The following is a 19,156-nucleotide window of genomic DNA, read 5'->3' as shown; positions in this document are numbered from 1 at the left end:
TTCAGTTGTATGTATCCAGGAGTTGATTACATAAGTAAGATTACATCTAATTATTGCAATTACTACCTAGCCCGTACGGATGAGTGTATTTTCTGCGTGTGTGCGCGCGCGCGTTTGTGTGTGTGCATGTGTATGTGCTTTGGATTTAAACGTAGATTTAACAATTGTTCCGTCATATCGCTACAATGTCTACAGTGTGACAGTTTATAGTGATATCTAGCTTTGGGGCATCATGCCGCAGACATGTAACATGATGTCCCACCCAGACACATTATCCTGACAATAGGCTGACCAGTTCTAACACTAAACTCTTAATGCTGGGCGCCTAGCGAGGCAGCTGCTAGTACCATTTTTATGTCTTTGTATGACTTGGTTCGAACCCGCGACCTGGACGCTCTAACCACTAGGCCACCGGAGCAGTCTCAAGGAGGCAAATCGCTTAAGGGTAGGTTTGAACACATGGAGCTTGTTATTGATAGCATCATTCCACGATTCCTGTCACTTACTAAATAAGGGCATTTTATACCAGGTTTTAAGTCAGGGTATGGTATTTCAAAATCCGATTGTTGTATAGATGGAGGATAGTCTTTCTTTTCGATACCTTTAACAACGACCAAGTCTGGTAATCAAGACTGTGGTATCTTAAGAGATGAGAATAATAGTCAGTAAAGGGTTTTCCAGTCTCCTACTTTGCAGTGACTGAAGTACCGATAGTGAATCGGAGAAGATGACTGAAGTACCGATAGTGAATCGGAGAAAATGACTGAAGTACCGATAGTGAATCGGAGAAGATGACTGAAGTACCGATAGTGAATCGGAGAAGATGACTGAAATACCGATAGTGAATCGGAGAAGATGATAGAGTTTGAAATATGTTTGGTTTCTTTCAGTGCAAGGTCCACTGCCATGGTCTTGGTTGAAAATATCGATGCATCGTATCGCAAGTGACCTTACTCTCATCCTTTGATCCATCAGTGTCAATTCTTGTGTAGTTCTTAAACTTGAAGACAAATTATCTATAAGAGTTATGAAAAATGGAAGGATTTGTTTCTGTGGGTTTTTTCCTTCATGCAGGGTAAAAAGCACTTTGGTTTGTCTAGGTAGCCAGGGATGAGTTACAGAAACAAATAAATATTGAATTTTTGAGAGGACAAATTTTATGCTGTCAGGGTTGGAAAAGAGACGCAAAATCACGGTTGAAAGCATTGGATCTGAATTATTGGGCATATTGTACGGACTACGTTTCTCTGCGATGGGATAGAGGGGATTCATTCGTTTCGGCCAAACGACTTTCACATGTATGTCCTCAATGCCCTCAAAGCCCTCAATGCCCTCAGTGTCCTCAATGCCCTCCAAGCGATTTGCTTGATGGTGGATTCGAGCAGGCATATCAAAGCTCAACGTTCTGACTGACCCATAAATAACACAGCCTTAGTCCAGATTGGGTCGAATAAAGGTTGGTAAACGTTTAGGACAACTTCTCCATCAGTATCCCAGTCAGTAGATCAAGGGCTTTCAAATATTTAGCTTTCAATTCTTAGTGTGTGGAACGACGGTAATGTTCATGTCGAAGACAATACCTAAAAACCGTGATCCCTCAACAACTGGTATAATTGTTCGGTCCTGCGTGAATTAGGCTCTACATGTTGTTTTCGTCGCTGACAGAATTACATGCATTCCGTTTGTGATTTGGAGAGTTTAACACCATTAACAGTAGCCGAATTTTGAATTTTGTTTACATTTTGTTGAAATTGTCTTTCAGTTGTATGCATGTGGTTTTTAATCAATAACATAGTAAATAGTAAATCGTCAACATATTGGGAGCAGTTCACACCAATAGCCAAAACAGTTAGTAATAATATCAATTCTGATGTTAAAAGCGTAAAAAGGCAAAATGCTGCCATGGGGAACACCCATCTCTTGCTTATACATACCAGAGAGGGGGGATCCCACTCGCACTTTAAATTTTGTGTTTCAGAGAAAGTTCGATACAAAAGTGAGTAGGCAGCCTCTTAGACACAGATCATGCAGATCATTCTATATCCTGTAGTTCCATATTATATCATACGCCTTTTCCAATCGATGAAAACAGACACTGAACGTTCTTTTTAGACAAAAACATCGTGAATAAACGTTTCAAATCTACCCAGGTGACAGTTGGTACTATAGTCATATCGGAACCCAAGTTGGGAAGGATAGATTAAATTATTAGGTTCTAAGGACCCAAGAACTAACAGTAGTTTTACAGGTGTACATCTAAAGTAAGGCCAAGCTGATTACTCTATGACACAAATCACAGCCATCATCCGTACAAATAAAGAAAACTATAAGGTCCTGTAATAATCGTTAAGACAGGCAAGGTCTTTTATAAATAGCCTGCATAACCAGTGCAGAAAACCTGTGAAGTTGTTATTCTTTAAAAGTCTAATCCCATGCAAACTTTGAAACTGTAGAGCTCCACTACCGTAGCAAAAATAATTAATGGAGGAGAAAACAGTACAAAACCTTTGGTACTAAAGGAATCATGCACGTTAAAGAACACATAAAGAATCGTAATCCACCATCGAAACTTGAAACCCTTTGATCAGTTAGAGGTTGCACTTAAAGAAGATACACTATGTCATGTTATTTGAACAAGAATCATGGTTGTAACCTTAGAATACAACTTCGGGAGTAAATTAACCAGTGGCTTTTGAAAATGATATGATAAAAATCAAGAATAAATCTGTATTCGGTAAACAGATGGCAAATCCATGAAGGTGACAGGAAGTTAAAATATGCATGAATTTAAAATCCAATTACCAGAAATATTTATAATTACCACGAGAACCCCAATAGATCAAGACATCATGTCATACAGTTTTATAAAATAGACAATTCAGTTACCGTATATGGAGAGTAACGCAGGTGGTGAAGACAGTTCAATTACCAAAGTATGTATATGACGAGTAACTGGGGTGGTCAATGTATGCATTTGAATATAACATCTGGCGATAAAATGAAGCGATTAGTGACATATAGAGACTGGTTATGCTTTCATGTACAGACAGATGAATTTGCCCTTTGAAATAACGTATAACACCTAGGTGTATGACAAACTTGATTAAAAAATGTTAACATCAATGGAATTCGTCAAATGAATTGAGATATACCAGGTATTGTTTGATGTGCCCACACACTGATTTTGTGGTCTTATAAGGAATCTATGTACACACACACTGATTTTGTGGTCTTATAAAGAATATATGTACCCACACACTGATTGTGTGGTCTTATAAGAAATCTATGTACACACACACTGATTGTGTGGTCTTATAAGGAATCTATGTACCCACACACTGATTGTGTGGTCTTATAAGGAATCTATGTACACACACACTGATTGTGTGGTCTTATAAGGAATCTATGTACACACACACTGATTGTGTGGTCTTATAAGGAATCTATGTACACACACACTGATTGTGTGGTCTTATAAGGAATCTATGTACACACACACTGATTGTGTGGTCTTATAAAGAATCTATGTACACACACACTGATTGTGTGGTCTTATAAAGAATATATGTACACACACACTGATTGTGTGGTCTTATAAAGAATATATGTACACACACACTGATTGTGTGGTCTTATAAGGAATCTATGTACCCACACACTGATTGTGTGGTCTTATAAGGAATCTATGTACACACACACTGATTGTGTGGTCTTATAAAGAATCTATGTACCCACACACTGATTGTGTGGTCTTATAAGGAATCTATGTACACACACACACTGATTGTGTGGTCTTATAAGGAATCTATGTACACACACACTGATTGTGTGGTCTTATAAAGAATCTATGTACACACACACTGATTGTGTGGTCTTATAAGGAATCTATGTACACACACTCTGATTGTGTGGTCTTATAAGGAATCTATGTACACACACACTGATTGTGTGGTCTTATAAAGAATCTATGTACACACACACTGATTGTGTGGTCTTATAAGGAATATATGTACACACACACTGATTGTGTGGTCTTATAAGGAATCTATGTACACACACACTGATTGTGTGGTCTTATAAGGTATCTATGTACACACACACACACTGATTGTGTGGTCTTATAAGTAATCGACTCTGATAATGCTGCCAGAGATAAAATAAATGTAAACTGATATAAAAAAGCATGACCAAACAGAATCTCAATTTTACCATGTACAAAGACTATATTTTAGGCAAAGTGTAAATTACGAAGGGATGAATTTGACTCGTATAATATTACGTTAAAAGGCTTGCATTAGATTTTTATGATAATATACGTAATTAAATTGACAATAAAAACACACTTGCATATATTTTTTTTACCACCTTGCAGCCAAATATTTCTTGTTCCATTATCAATTGTATCCATGTTTTCATGGACGTCTTTTATTTTCAGAGAAAGAAAGACAATTAAAATCCTGACAGTCTCTTACAAGGTTCCTTCTTACTGAATTACATTTCATTGCAATCATTGGCACACGCTCACACACATACACTAATATTCCGTACTACCAACTGTTGAATGCTAACTTGGTAAAATTGGTTGCTTCTTCTAAGTGGATGAAATCGTTCATCAAAGCATATTGAAGTCTGTCTTACACGTGAACGAATCCTCTTTAAATTCATTAGTGAAAAATCCAACATAACAGTTGTTGATATCGTATAAACTGCCACAGAACTAACGTCTTGTGTTGTACACGAAGGAATTTGTTTCGTCTGCCTGTCTTTAGCGCATCGTATTTGTAATTCCATTAATTTTTTAGAAAATGATTTTGAATACAGCAGTGTTTCATATCGTTGTGTGAAGTTATATATATGTAATAAGTTGTAATGTTTACTATTTAATTGCCACAACAACTAGCTAAGCTTTCAAAGTGAAAAGGTTTCATTTTAAACTTATGTTTGAATTTTCCGTACGTTTGACTCTTCAAATTCGTTATTATTACGTATTTATATTTTATATTTTTTCACCTAACATAATATACATTGGTGTGTTCTATTTGAAATATGCTGATATTGATTTGCATTATAAATCTGTAAAGCAAGTGTTTAGTGAAAATAAGAGTTAAGATTTCATATATCTGTATATATCTGTACCCTATGGAAAAAAATGATCTTGTTCGATAGTATTCGTCTTCTTTCTCTCTCTCTCTCTCTCTCTCTCTCATTGATTGCGTAAATTATATGTTTTTAGTGTTGGGAATGATTTGATGGTAACTCGGTCTCTTGCAGTATAGTAGAATCTCCTCCCCCCCCCCAATAATCTGATTGTCTTGTTTGGAAAGTTCCAAATCATTTTTCCCATTTTGATTCAGTATAATCGGAAAGTCCACATTTTATGCGTCTTTCACACTTCATACATTTAAACTAAAAGCATTAATAAATTAATTAAAGCTGGAATAAATTTTACTGGAGAAACGGATTTTTAATATATGCATAATGTTTTATAAAAAATTATCAACACTGGATATTTTAAACATTTTTTGACCTTCAACAAACTTGAAACAAAATGTTAACACTACCACTCTTTGTTTCTGTGAGTTAGCACAAAGGTGAATCTAAGAATACCGGTATATAGCTAAAATATCATGCAAGTTAGTCAGCAACCGAGTAACTAGACCTTGTTCTATCAGTCCTTCATTCGGTATTCCATGTTCATTGTCCTGTTGTCATTGAAATCTACTGCTTTGTATCAGTAATTATTCCATGACATTGTCCTGTCTGATGACGTCTTTCATTTGTCGGGATGAAGTAGATGATTAGTTCTTATGGAAATTAGCGAATTCGTTATTGCTCCTGGAGTTATTGCACTATGGGTGATAAGTCCTACACCAGCCATTTCCTACTTTCGTCAACCGTAACGATCAACGTACGTCTTTCCTAGATTACACGTATATGATAATGTAAGGTTTCAAACGTTGTTCTCTTGTAGACGACACCAAAATAATTATATTAGGTTGAAAAGTCTATTCTCGTCTAGATGATACTGGCATGATTATATTAGGTTGAAAAGTCTATTCTCGTCTAGATGATACTGGTATGATTATATTAGGTTGAAAAGTCTATTCTCGTCTAGATGATACTGGCATGATTATATTAGGTTGAAAAGTCTATTCTCGTCTAGATGATACTGATATGATTATATTAGGTTGAAAAGTCTATTATCGTCTAGATGATACTGGTATGATTATATTAGGTTGAAAAGTCTATTCTCGTCTAGATGATACTGGTATGATTATATTAGGTTGAAAAGTCTATTCCCGTCTAGATGATACTGGCATGATTATATTAGGTTGAAAAGTCTATTCTCGTCTAGATGATACTGGTATGATCATATTAGGTTGAAAAGTCTATTCTCGTCTAGATCATACTGGTATGATTATATTAGGTTGAAAAGTTTATTCTCGTCTAGATGATACTGGTATGATTATATTAGGTTGAAAAGTCTATTCTCGTCTAGATGATACTGGTATGATTATATTAGGTTGAAAAGTTTATTCTCGTCTAGATGATACTGGTATGATTATATTAGGTTGAAAAGTCTATTCTCGTCTAGATGATACTGGCATGATTATATTAGGTTGAAAAGTCTATTCTCGTCTAGATCATACTGGTATGATTATATTAGGTTTCAAAAGTTTTCTTTGCATTAAGCCGATTGTTTAAGAAACACTTTGATTATTTGACCTTAAACTATGATATATATATATATATATATATATATATATATATATATATATATATATATATATATATATATATATATATATATATATATATATATATATATATATATATATATATATATATATATATATATATATATATATATGTATATACTGTTATTGGTTTCATAAATTAATTCGTCCAATCGAACCTTACAGGGTAGGATTCCTTATAACAATCTCTACGTTTAAAATCGTTTTTAATGTCCCTGTCTTCTTTTATTTCGGTTTTAAAGTAATAATTAAAATATTTAATATTATGACAGCTTTAAACATGTTAGTTTTAATGTGTTTTTTTGTTACCAGTTATTTCAAATCATTTAAAGCTGATTATAGTTCTCTGTTTGTCATCTATTAATTTTTTTATCACAGAAGGATAAACGTTGTTTCAAACCAGAGAATATACGAAGGCGAGAGGAAAGATGTGAGAAAATGACGAAACGCCGTCATCAGCTGTGACATTTTAACATCTGAAAAAGTCAAGTGTATTAAATCGCAAATGTGCTAAAAACTGTTTTATCGCTTCTACAGTATTCATGAGATTTAAATACATAAAAGATTTCGCTTAGCATTGTATTCTGTTTTCGTTATCTTAGCTTTTAAATTGGTGCTATTGAATGCCATAAAGCCAACTCACAGATCACAATTTATCTATTGAAGGAATTGAATCAAGCATTACACTTTTGAATCCAAAGCTTTAGTACGGTCACACAAATGATTGGTTAGACACTTTTGAAACAATAATGCACAATATCAATTACTTAAACCTTATTAACAAAGTGAAACAGTATATTACATTGAATTAGGCAGAGAACTGGTACAAATTTATAAAATGGTATCACCTTACGTTATAGCCATGAATAGAGGAAGTAACGTCCTCAAAAGTTTAGGCCTGACAATCGAAGGGAATAAGCGATACCACCAAATGGAAACGCTCTAGAAAGATCGTACAACATAATCATTAAAACACATTGGAAACTAAAGAAACAGCCAAAAGGAGTTTCTGCGGAATGGGGAGTGCATATAATTAATTGCAGATTAAATCCGTCACCAGTAATTAAAAGACCACGTTACAACTGAAGAAAACAGAATGTCATATTGAAATAACTTTTGGAAAGAATTCAAAGAGAAAGCTCATAGAGTGTGTGGACATTTAACAGATCATCTATGTAATTTTAAAGGCAACAATAAAAGTTACCATTTGGTGAAATACTAAAACTAGTGCAGCTATACTTATATTTTATTCGGTGAAACACTAAACCAACTTTTACAGGTACATATAGAATTGCTGCATAGGCATGCAATATATACCATGTCAACTTTTACAGGTACTTATAGAATTGCTGCATAAGCATGCAATATATACCATGTCAACTTTTATAGGTACTTATAGAATTACTGCATAGGCATGCAATATATACTATGTCAACTTTTACAGGTACATATAGAATTGCTGCATAGGCATGAAATATATACCATGTCAACTTTTACAGGTACTTATAGAATTGCTGCATAGGCATGCAATATATACTGTCAACTTTTACATATAGAATTGCTGCATAGGCATGCAATATATACCATGTCACCTTTTACAGGTACATATAGAATTACTGCATAGGCATGCAATATATACTATGTCAACTTTTACAGGTACATATAGAATTGCTGCATAGGCATGAAATATATACCATGTAAACTTTTACAGGTACTTATAGAATTGCTGCATAGGCATGAAATATATACCATGTCAACTTTTACAGGTACATATAGAATTGCTGCATAGGCATGCATTATATATCATGTCAACTTTTACAGGTACTTATAGAATTGCTGCATAGGCATGCATTATATATCATGTCAACTTTGCTGACAGGGTTAGCAGCATGCATAGAAGGTTATATGGCTGTAAATGGTATCACAGTGTGGTCCGTCGACTATATTCAACACGGCATGAACAATACGTCCCATGTTATGGTTTTATCTGTCCTAAAGATAGCAGCAACATCCCCTGCTATAATCTGAAGTGCAATAATAGGGCTTCTTAAAAAAAAATGCATTTGGACTTACATTCTTTGCTGATCATGTCATTTTTCTTACTCAAGCCTTAGGTTGTTTACAGGTTTGATTAGATATGTAATAATACACTACTGTGTGTTTGTTTTGGTATCTTTCTCTTTCAGAGCACTTGCAGTTTGGATTTTATGATTGTTACTATCTGCATACCGTTTTTTTTTTTTTTTTGATAGTTGTTAATTGCATACTGCTCCGTTCTCGTTATGTCTGGAATCTGAGCTATATTGCTGAAATTGTATGCCGTTTTCATACAAGTAAACTTGTTAGTCCAAAACTAATGTTTCAAATAACCTTTCAAGCAGTCATTAATGGTTCAAATAGACCGTGTACTGTATGTTCTGGATTCAACTTGAGCTCCTAAACTACGAATCACGAAGGAGCTGAAACTTGATTCAATCTCGCTAGACCGCTGTTATCTTGCAAATGAAAACGCGATCCTATTTTGCTTGCTTGTAACCACTGGGTTAATCTCATCAGCAGACAATTTTCTCTAGTATTTACCAGGTTTTTTTGTACGTTGTAATATCGTTTTTAAGCATTTAGCCTTCAACCATCTGAAGGCTTTCCAAATCACTAGATGTACCATTCTATGTTTTCCAGGTCCATTATCAATGAAGTCATTTTTCAATTAGTGTGCTTCCAGTCTTGACGTGGTGAAATGTTAATGGTATTCATGATTACATGAAGCTGTTTCAGATCATCGCTTTTGTGGTCGCATTAAAAGCTTGTTCCTCGGGTTTACTGAACATTCAGACAGCGGTTTTCTGATTTTAAGATAGATATTAAACCAATGTTATACCAATTTTACAAACCCTGGAATGCTTGATTTAACAAATACCTGGCCGATTTGGCATTAAGCTAATACCATTCACATTGTACAATTAAGGCGATTCTGGGAGAATCATACAACGCGCTGATCCTACATCTGTTAATAGAGAAACCACTGTCAAGGCTGGAAGCGAAATTACAAAAACAGTGTAGTGCTTTGTAAGTAACACAATGTTTCTTTTTTTGCGTAGCAAATTGTTTACGTTTTTTAATTTCAATAACGCTACAGTGCTTCTGTCAGCAAAAGGGTTAGTTTCGGGATCTAGTCAAAGTGCAGTGCTTCATATTGTTTTAAAACTGAAGTCCATCATTTAATTGCAAGTAACAATATACATCAATTAAGTCTTAAACTAGACCACTTTTACTCATTTATTGGTTTCTTTTTCTCCTTCTTATTTTCCATTTCTAATCGTTTTCTAATTCATTTTCGACTTGTTTGTCTCTTAGGTTTGTACATCATTCTTGTGATCATCAGTTTCCTTTTGTAAGTTTTCTGAGCTCAAAATTTTATTTGTGATTATTTGTTTTCTGATTGAAAAAGAAATGTCGCCATTTTTTTTCAAGTTGAATTTAAATGTATTACTGTTGATATTTTCTGATATGTGACATAATGTCAGAGAGAAATCCTTCACCAGACCTTAATTTGAATATGCAGTTCTTACATCGTTTGCATTATTATTATTATTATTATTATTATTATTACGTATCCATTATTTCGTTTCCTGTTAGCTTATGGCTTATACAGTTTTTAGGAATCATCACCTAAAGCGCATGTAAATGTAAGATATTAATGTACTTTGAAATTTTATGTTTAATGGAGCAAATTAAAATTATATATATATATATATATATATATATATATATATATATATAGAGAGAGAGAGAGAGAGAGAGAGAGAGAGAGAGAGAGAGAGAGAGAAAGAGGCAGGCAAGCAGTCAGATAGATAGATAGACAGACATACAGACAGACAGACAGACAGACAGACAGACAGATAGATAGATAGATAGATAGATAGATAGATAGATAGATAATTAATGCAACAGTCACTATTTCTGTGAAAGGATAACTGATAATACAAAAGCAATTATCATTCCCAAATTTACAATATCGGTTATTGAACCTGATTCTGGATACAAGAATATGAAAGAGACGGTCTGGAAAATTAATTTAACTCATGCGATACTAACGTGGATTATCTTTTGACGCCAGTATTCAGATTAACTTCCCTTAAGGAAATGACAGCCATTACATATCTGAATAGTAGACATTGATTCAAACGAAAGCATGATTCAAGTCATTTGTAAAAGAATTTTATGTTAGCCGTGTGTGAACTGTGAACTTCATATTATATTAAGGGAAATTATTTTCGAAATGAACAATACAACCTCACCTCTAGAACGACGCGCTATTCAACAAAATAATATTGTGACAGTTATCATTCAAACGAATCTTATAAATATTGGCAAATTTGACGACGATGTAGATCGAGCACCGTAGTCACACGTAAAATGTGACATCGGTGTTTGATCGAACACTGTAATCACACCCACGCATGCCGACTGTGTGAATCGAACACCGTAGTCACAGGCACACACCAATTCTCACACATAACTTGGGAATTATTGTTATTTTCTGTTTAAAGAAATAAAAATAAACAACGATACTGACCGTTTATCGATCGAACTTGTTAAATTTTTGGTTACAATTATTTTTCTCGTGCACGCATTCGTCTTCTAGTTAATACATTATTGGGTTTTCATTAGTTTTTCTGCTCTTCTTTGGATGTAAAAGGTAGCTTTTAACGTAAATATCCAATATTATCTCACACAGATGTTACAATTAACCAGCAATTTCATGATAAAAATATGCTAGCGTTTGTTCATTATGTTCATCATAACATATTTACTAATATGTTCGTGATACTAGATTACCTGTTAACATATATATTTTACTAGAATCTTCATCGTAACGGATTACGTGTTAGTGTCTGCAGTTTACCGGTACGTATATGTGGATACAAATACTTTATGTTACCTGAAAACAGATTAGTATGTGTGGAAATAAATACTCTGATGTTATCTGAAAACAGACAGGCATGTGTGGAAATAAATTAACCTGTGCTATATGAAAACAGATGAGTATGTGTGGAAATACATATCCAAAGTAGTATAAAAATCAGCTGAGTAAGGGTAATTTATTTTACTTTGAAATTTAAAATAACTCTCAGAATATTATACTAATAATTAGTTTGTTTGTGTGTGTGTTTGTGCATTCACACAAATGTAAAATATGTTAGATGGATGTTTAAATTGAACTAGTTGGCCATGGTCCTGAGCCCTGAGACATACTAAAGTATGCATGCTATTTCATTGATGTGCCAGGAGACGTATAAACATTTTATTTAAATGAAACGAGGCTTGTCGGTTTTCAAAATAATGAAAAATGTATACAAGAGGTATATCAATGATACAGCATACATACTATATATATATATATATATATATATATATATATATATATATATATATATATATATATATATATATATATATATATATATATATATATATATTGCATTTATTTCACATACAAATACATATGCTACCATTCACAGCGGTGTTACGATAGTACAGTCAGCTGTGTATTGATAAAGTCAATTTTCTTCACATCCTTGCTCAATGTATCCGCTTCAAACTGTAGTTCTGAATCTGATTGTCTCTTCACAATCATCTTTGCAAATTCATAAATTGATTTGTATTTCTTTTTCGAGCTTCTCATTTATTGATATTGATTTAAAAAAAAATAAGACACGATTATAATTTAAAATATAAAAGATAATTTAAGTGAAGACGGTAGAGCACTACAAACACGGTATGGTTAACTTACTGAACACTCACTGCGCTGGCATTTACATATATATTGAAACGAATGGAGAATATAAACTAAACGAAATGACGAACAAGCCAGTGGCAAATCAAACAGTTAAATGTATTTACAGTTGATCTAAGACATTATTATGATTTAATTAACATTGCGACCGATTGCTTTTATCTCCATCTCTCTATTTCACCTGTCCGTTGGTCGGTTTGTCTATATTTCACTACCATTCATATGTACAGAGACAATGTCGCATGACACCAGCGAAATTCCAAAAATCGACTACGCTCGTTTTTTTGTGTGTTTTTTTTCATGGATTTTCGCCCTTTTGATAAGATGTTCGAGTTCGAGTTCGAGTTCGAGTTAGAGAGAGAGAGGGAGAGAGAGACTAGTGGTAGCAAATTTTCTATAAGATCATATTTCGTTGATCATTCTTATGTTTCTCTGCTGGTCGATTAGTATGCCGCCAGACCAGCGAGCAGAGCTAATGAGATAGAAGGGGATTGCTGCCTTCTAACATTTTAATATTTAAAAATAATTTGTTTTTAGAACCTTATTATTGGTTTTTACAGTATGTGCATTCAGTCTAGACAGCCTATTGCAACTTTGTATCATCGGTATTATGAACACTTGTTATAGGTTCAGTTTCAAGCCCAAATTATATTCAACAAAACGTGCAGAAAACGAACGTTAACGGTAAGAACAAAATGATTCAGAAATATGCCAGATTAATCTTGTTTGTATAAACGCTTGTTCCTCACTTGTTTTCTCTGTGATTTGTAAGAAAGGTGAAAACATAGATTTTAATACGGTGCAGATGCTGCTCAGACATTGGTCGGTTACAAATGAGAGAGTAACGCACAAGTACAAACCTATGTTGTCCCATCTTCGCTGGTCAAGGTTCCGATACGGAGGGCCAAAAGTAGACCCGGTCCGAACAATGCTTTTTAATTTTATAAAGAAAAGTTTTGTTTGATCAAGAACTAGGAGATGCCCGGGTGTTTCTTACCCCAGGGTGTTTCTTACCCCAGGGTGTTTCTTACCCCAGGGCCCGTGATCGCCCAAGCGGATGCGATAACCTTATCTACAAATTGGCTTTGTCTAGCGACATCTATTGGATATCATGAGTTGTCTCCCTTATTATGTAATGTCCTCTAACTAACAGTCTAACACCATGTGACATTGATGTATATCGGCCGAAAATACCAGAGGGAAGCCATTACAGGTGTATTTTAGTGAAGGTATTTGTACGAACACCGACCGGCAGTGGAAAATTGCTTATTTATCAGTTCACTCTAGTTGTGTGCTCCCCTTGTCTCGATCATGTAGGAACAGTGGTCAAATTTGAACAACTTAATTTTCATTGGATGCGGCGTCAGTCCACCGCATCCAATGGAATTCACAGATCCGAAGCACAAAAATATCTCCTCGGTACGCCAAAATGTAGATAGGGGTTATCATATCTGAACCTTGATTTGCGAGGATGATCTTCTCCAGGATGTACTTTCAGGTAATCTTTTGTTTTTTCTTGGGGGGGGGGGTGGTTATAAAGAAACGTTGTGTATCAATATCCATGTCATTAACTAAACATTTGCCTACTAATATAGTCATTTTTTTGGAGTTCGTTCTATGTACGGAAATACCACTCTAATGAGTCAAGAGAAAATAACTCTATCCGATGCAGAATGGCCTTCGAATGGTCCAGATAGTTTTTAATTCTGCTAGAAATCAGTCTACACAAGGGAAATTACTCGAATGAAAAGAAAGACAACGGCTCTCAACATACTGTCCTACGCATCTGACAGTAAATATTTACCATATTTATGTAATTTCATAAAATTTGTTTCCACAACCGAAAACACACTGCTAAAGGTATAATTGACTGGTACGTTAAATATTTGTAAACGAGATTAATCGTTTTGTTTGAATGCATATAAATAATTATCGTACACGTCCTCCAAAACTGACGTACTGTTTTTCAATGCATAGTTTAAAATAGGTCACACATACTGACGCAAAGTTACCACAGATAGTATGGTTTCGGAAACCATTCTCGGATCTGCGCTAAATAATTTCGTAAATATGTTTTCAATAACTGCATTGAGAGAAAAAAGTGTATTCACATATTAACATGTACTCAGTACCTCTGAAGCCTTGCGTAAAAAGCATCACGAGGAGAAAATTAGATGTGTGAGAGACTTACCGAAGGTATACATGAATGGAATGTTATGGCATTTTGTACGAGTTTTAGTTAATCAAAATGGCACACGCATTCAACTGCTTTACGGCAATCAACAGTAATCGAGCCCCGCTGTCATATAATGTTTATCTCAGGAACGCATTAAGCCTCAAATGTAGATACCACTCACTGGATGATGTTACAACAAATGGCAGGTACACGGCAGTGTTCCTTTATGACACTGACACATTACGCTCAACCTACTTATCTGCTACATGTTTCTAGCTTACATACAAACATACAAAACAGCATGCCAAACTTGCATATCTTGCGAAGAAATATATCTCATATGAAAAAATTATAATCTTCTCATACGAAAAAATTGCAATCTTCTGCTCCTACCAATACCAAGGATGTAGATACACACACACACACACACACACACACACATATATATATATATATATATATATATATATATATATATATATATATATATATATATATATATATATATATATATATATATATATATATATGCACGCATTTGGACAGGTTATCCGATCTTTTATTATTTTTGCTTTATACTTTTACTAATTTGGCAACAACACCAAATAGATGTACAGCTTACTCGTGTTTAGACCGTTTGTTATCTTTTCTCTTTCTTCTTTCCATTCTTAACTACATTTTGTATAAAACAATCTGCCTTCATTCAGACAAGTGTTTGTTTTGTCAATACGAGTTGTTCTTTATTACCTCGAAATGTTTTGGAAATTTTTAGTTACCAATTGTATATTAAAGGTGTGTGTGCGTGTGTGCGTACCGAAATAAGCAGGAAAAACCCAAGTATGTCTGTGTACTTTAATGAGTACGTAATCTTGAAAAGTATTTAAATCGGAATGCTCATGTCTACCAGAGTGTGTATGTATATCTGAGTGCGCATATCTACCTGAGTGTGTATGTCTATCTGAGTGCGCATGTCTACCAGAGTGTGTATGTATATCTGAGTGCGCATGTCTACCAGAGTGTGTATGTCTATCGAAGTGTGTATGTATAACGGAGTGTGTATGTATATCTAAGCAAGTATGTATTGCTACAGGTCTCTTAAAGTAGGTGACAAAAAAGGAGCGTAAAGCAACACGCTTTGTAAAATTCAACAAATAATTTATTTCCCGAGACTGCAACGTGAAAATGTAACAAAAAGGAACTTACGATATTGCGAATTAAACCCCAAATAATTATAGAAATATAGACACAAGTCCTTATAAAAAAAGTTCTGAATAAACTTTAGTGGAAGACCAAATTAAGTCCAACGCTGAAGTTGTTAATGCGCCTGAGGCGGCCTGTATCGTGTTGTTGTACCAACAAACATTTGTTGAAACACAGTAATATAATTCCAGGTTTATATTCAGTAAACATGCTAGTGAATGTCGCTGCTCAAGAATATTATTTTTGTGTGAGCACGCTTATTTCCAGAGACAAACCTCTATAGTATGACCATATAAATTCATGCCCAAATGAACTTCTGGTCACAACAATAATACAAACATGAATCACCGCTCCGGTGGCCTAGTAGTTAGAGCGTCCGCCTCGGATGCTGGAGGTCGTGAGTTCAATCCCCGGCCGAGTCATACCAAAGACTTACAAAAATGGTACTAACAGCTGCCTAGCTTGGCGCTCAGCATTAAGAGATTGGTGCTAGGACTGGTCGGCCTGGTGTCAGGATAATGTGACTGGGTGGGACATCAAGCTGCATGTCTGCGGCATGATTCCCCAGTGCTTGACATCACTATAAACTGCCACATTGCAGACATCGTAGCGATATGACTGAAACATTGTTAAAGCAAAGTTAAAATTCCAAAGCACATCACATCACAAACATGTTTCTGCTAGATCTAAAAAAAACGAATGAATAAATCTTTCCAGTTACAAGATTATGTAGTCTTCCATTTGACCTCTTTAAAAAATAAGATTTATTACCTAATGGTAAATGACCTACGAGAGAGATTTTATTGTTTGCAAAATAAAATGTTAGTTATACTTAAAAAGTACGTTGGTAAAATTTTAATATATAACCTGGACTATGTCAGGTATGCCAGGATAAATAGTAGGGGGATTCCAATAACCAAGAACCAGACCCAAATAATCATATCTACTTCTATTAATAATGAGTGCCAAAACTAAGTGGTGCCAAACAAGTTTGATCTCTGAGCAGCTTGTTTCAAATGCCAAGTATTGTTATTTTATGCACGTTTTCGTAGTTAATCTGTTGAAAGTCAGGCACTGTCTTTCTAACTATTATTCTTTATAATTTCGATAATATTGTGAATCAAAAGTAACATCATTACCAATTCCAATTCCACATTTACATAAAAAGATTTATCCGGTATTGTTTAAAAGTTGTGTTTCTTCAGCAAAAAAGTACCTTCAGCAAAAATGGTCTTATAATGACCGACATTAGAATAAATGGGTTACTGTCTAATCAGACGTTTGTTAGTTCCTCAAACACAAAGTGTGTTTTCAGCGACTTATCATTTATCTTGTTTACCGCAATTATTTGCTTTGTACAACGTTCCCATGCCTTGCATCATGTTTGAGTTTTACTTTATAAACATAATATGCTAAGAGTATAGCTCTTTCCTTACTTCTCTGTTCATATAAAATAATTGTTTCATATATATATATATATATATATATATATATATATATATATATATATATATATATATATATATATATATCCTTTATTGGAGCATGTTTTTATATAGCATTCAACACAATTTTTTCAAAGTTATCGAAGTCAAAGCAAACAGCTTCTGAGTTATTACTTGTAGGCAAGAAAGCAAACTGAGCATTTTTTAAATCAGTGATAAAGACATTTCGTCAAAAGCAGTGAAACTTATGTACGATTTTTGCTGTTATTCTGGTTGCCTAATGCACATTGTTTACTTCAATAAAAGCCATTTTATGAAAATCAATAATTCAAATAGACATATGTAATGTATAACAACATTTATTTTCTCTATTTAAGTATTATTAAAGTACTAGACCAATACGAGATGGATTCGAAAGAGAGTGTCACTAAAATAAAAATCAAGTTTGCTTTCCAGTGTGACCAGGAAATCAGCAGTTTTATCGGACTGACCTTCGGAATGATTTGCATATTTTACGCTATTTATGGTAAAAGGTGCATTTGTAAATTTCTTTTTCCGACTACATTGACGAATCGAAATGCCGCATAGATAAGGAAGACAACTTATGTTGATGTTATTGTCCCAACAAGTCGTAGTCGTTCTCAGATAACGATCCTGTACAAACTGGTGGTTTATTAACACATGGACATCGATTGCAAACAGGTTCATCTGATTTGTTAAGTTGGTTATATTAATTTCTGCGGTCAGTAAAATCACGTTTCGATCCTTGTTGGTTTGACCTGACTGACAAAATGCAGGTCGATCAAGTGTATCTGACTGGAGCAGGATTCGGGCAGACATCACCGCTGAGCGAGAGGTACAGCCAGCTTTAGTACTCAGGGTCATTATTTGCAGATTCCTTTTCGTAGGACCAGCTTCGAATGCATGTATGCCTGATTCTGCACCGGACCTAGCAAGAGATCGCGCCAGTCAGGGATTGTTTTACATATATGCAACAATCCGACAGTGAAGTGTGAAAAACTAGTTAATAACTAGCCTCACTGAGCATTTTTAAAGGCAAACATAAAAGAGAGAAAAGACAAATAATAACCACCAAACAACGTTGAAAGTACAAATGTTTACACGACTATCTCTAATGGAATCTACGTTTGCAAATGTTTTGATGTTTCTCCAAGTTGGCTTCATTTAGGCAAATGATATAGGAAACTAATGAGCTTTTAACAACAAAGAGGGAGCTGTAGCGCCATCTGTTTGACTTTATTGTAAAGTGGTGTAACCATGAATATAATCCCAGATATTTTATTGTTTCTGTTATTCGAGTAATGATCATAGAAATACTAAAACCAGAACAAATTATAAAAAGTACCAATTATAGGTGAGTGAGTAATGAGCAAAATTAATGAATTATTTATATATTAGTGGCTGTGGACAGATGATGATTTCATTTGCGTGTCGTTATCCTTCTTGAGTCTTCTTGCTTTAAGCCGCAAAATCTAAGTGTTCTTAGGCGGGGTATATAGTAAAATTCCTTTTCGTTTCTTGTTTCGGATCTCCATTTTGGTTTGTGAGAAATAACAGTTAGTGTTACATCACTGAACGTGCGGTCAGGAGAAGATATGTATTCTGAAACTTGGTTTCTGTCCAGTTTCTTTGTCACCCAATTTGTGAAGATTTATCCTTGTGTGTATCTTTACGATGTCTCCGACATAACGAAGGCCGCGTATCTTACGTGTAAAGAAATACATCACATTCTCTGCTTTGCATTTTCTGTTGGGACCAT

The 19,156-nt window shown here is 34.5% G+C and overlaps 2 protein-coding genes across 2 annotated transcripts in view; one reads left to right on the top strand and one right to left on the bottom strand.

The window, feature by feature from the left end:
- The window catches only part of LOC149792879 (aminopeptidase Ey-like), a 176,961-nt gene that overhangs the window by 126,313 nt on the left and 31,492 nt on the right, over positions 1-19,156 (bottom strand). The gene's annotated exons all lie outside the window — the stretch shown is intronic.
- LOC149792878 (uncharacterized) overlaps positions 13,963-19,156 on the top strand; it is a 66,476-nt gene continuing 61,282 nt past the window's right edge. Inside the window, exon 1 of the mRNA XM_089966676.1 lies at positions 13,963-14,053. The gene's annotated coding sequence lies outside the window, so the exon portion shown is untranslated. The remainder of the gene's footprint in view (positions 14,054-19,156) is intronic.

The sequence above is a fragment of the Sinohyriopsis cumingii genome, chromosome 8, assembly GCF_028554795.1.
Source record: "Sinohyriopsis cumingii isolate HCF-2022 chromosome 8, ASM2855479v2, whole genome shotgun sequence".
Taxonomy (NCBI): domain Eukaryota; kingdom Metazoa; phylum Mollusca; class Bivalvia; order Unionida; family Unionidae; genus Sinohyriopsis; species Sinohyriopsis cumingii.
The sequence above is the reverse complement of the archived record's forward strand: the minus strand, read 5'-3'. Positions and strand labels throughout refer to the sequence as shown.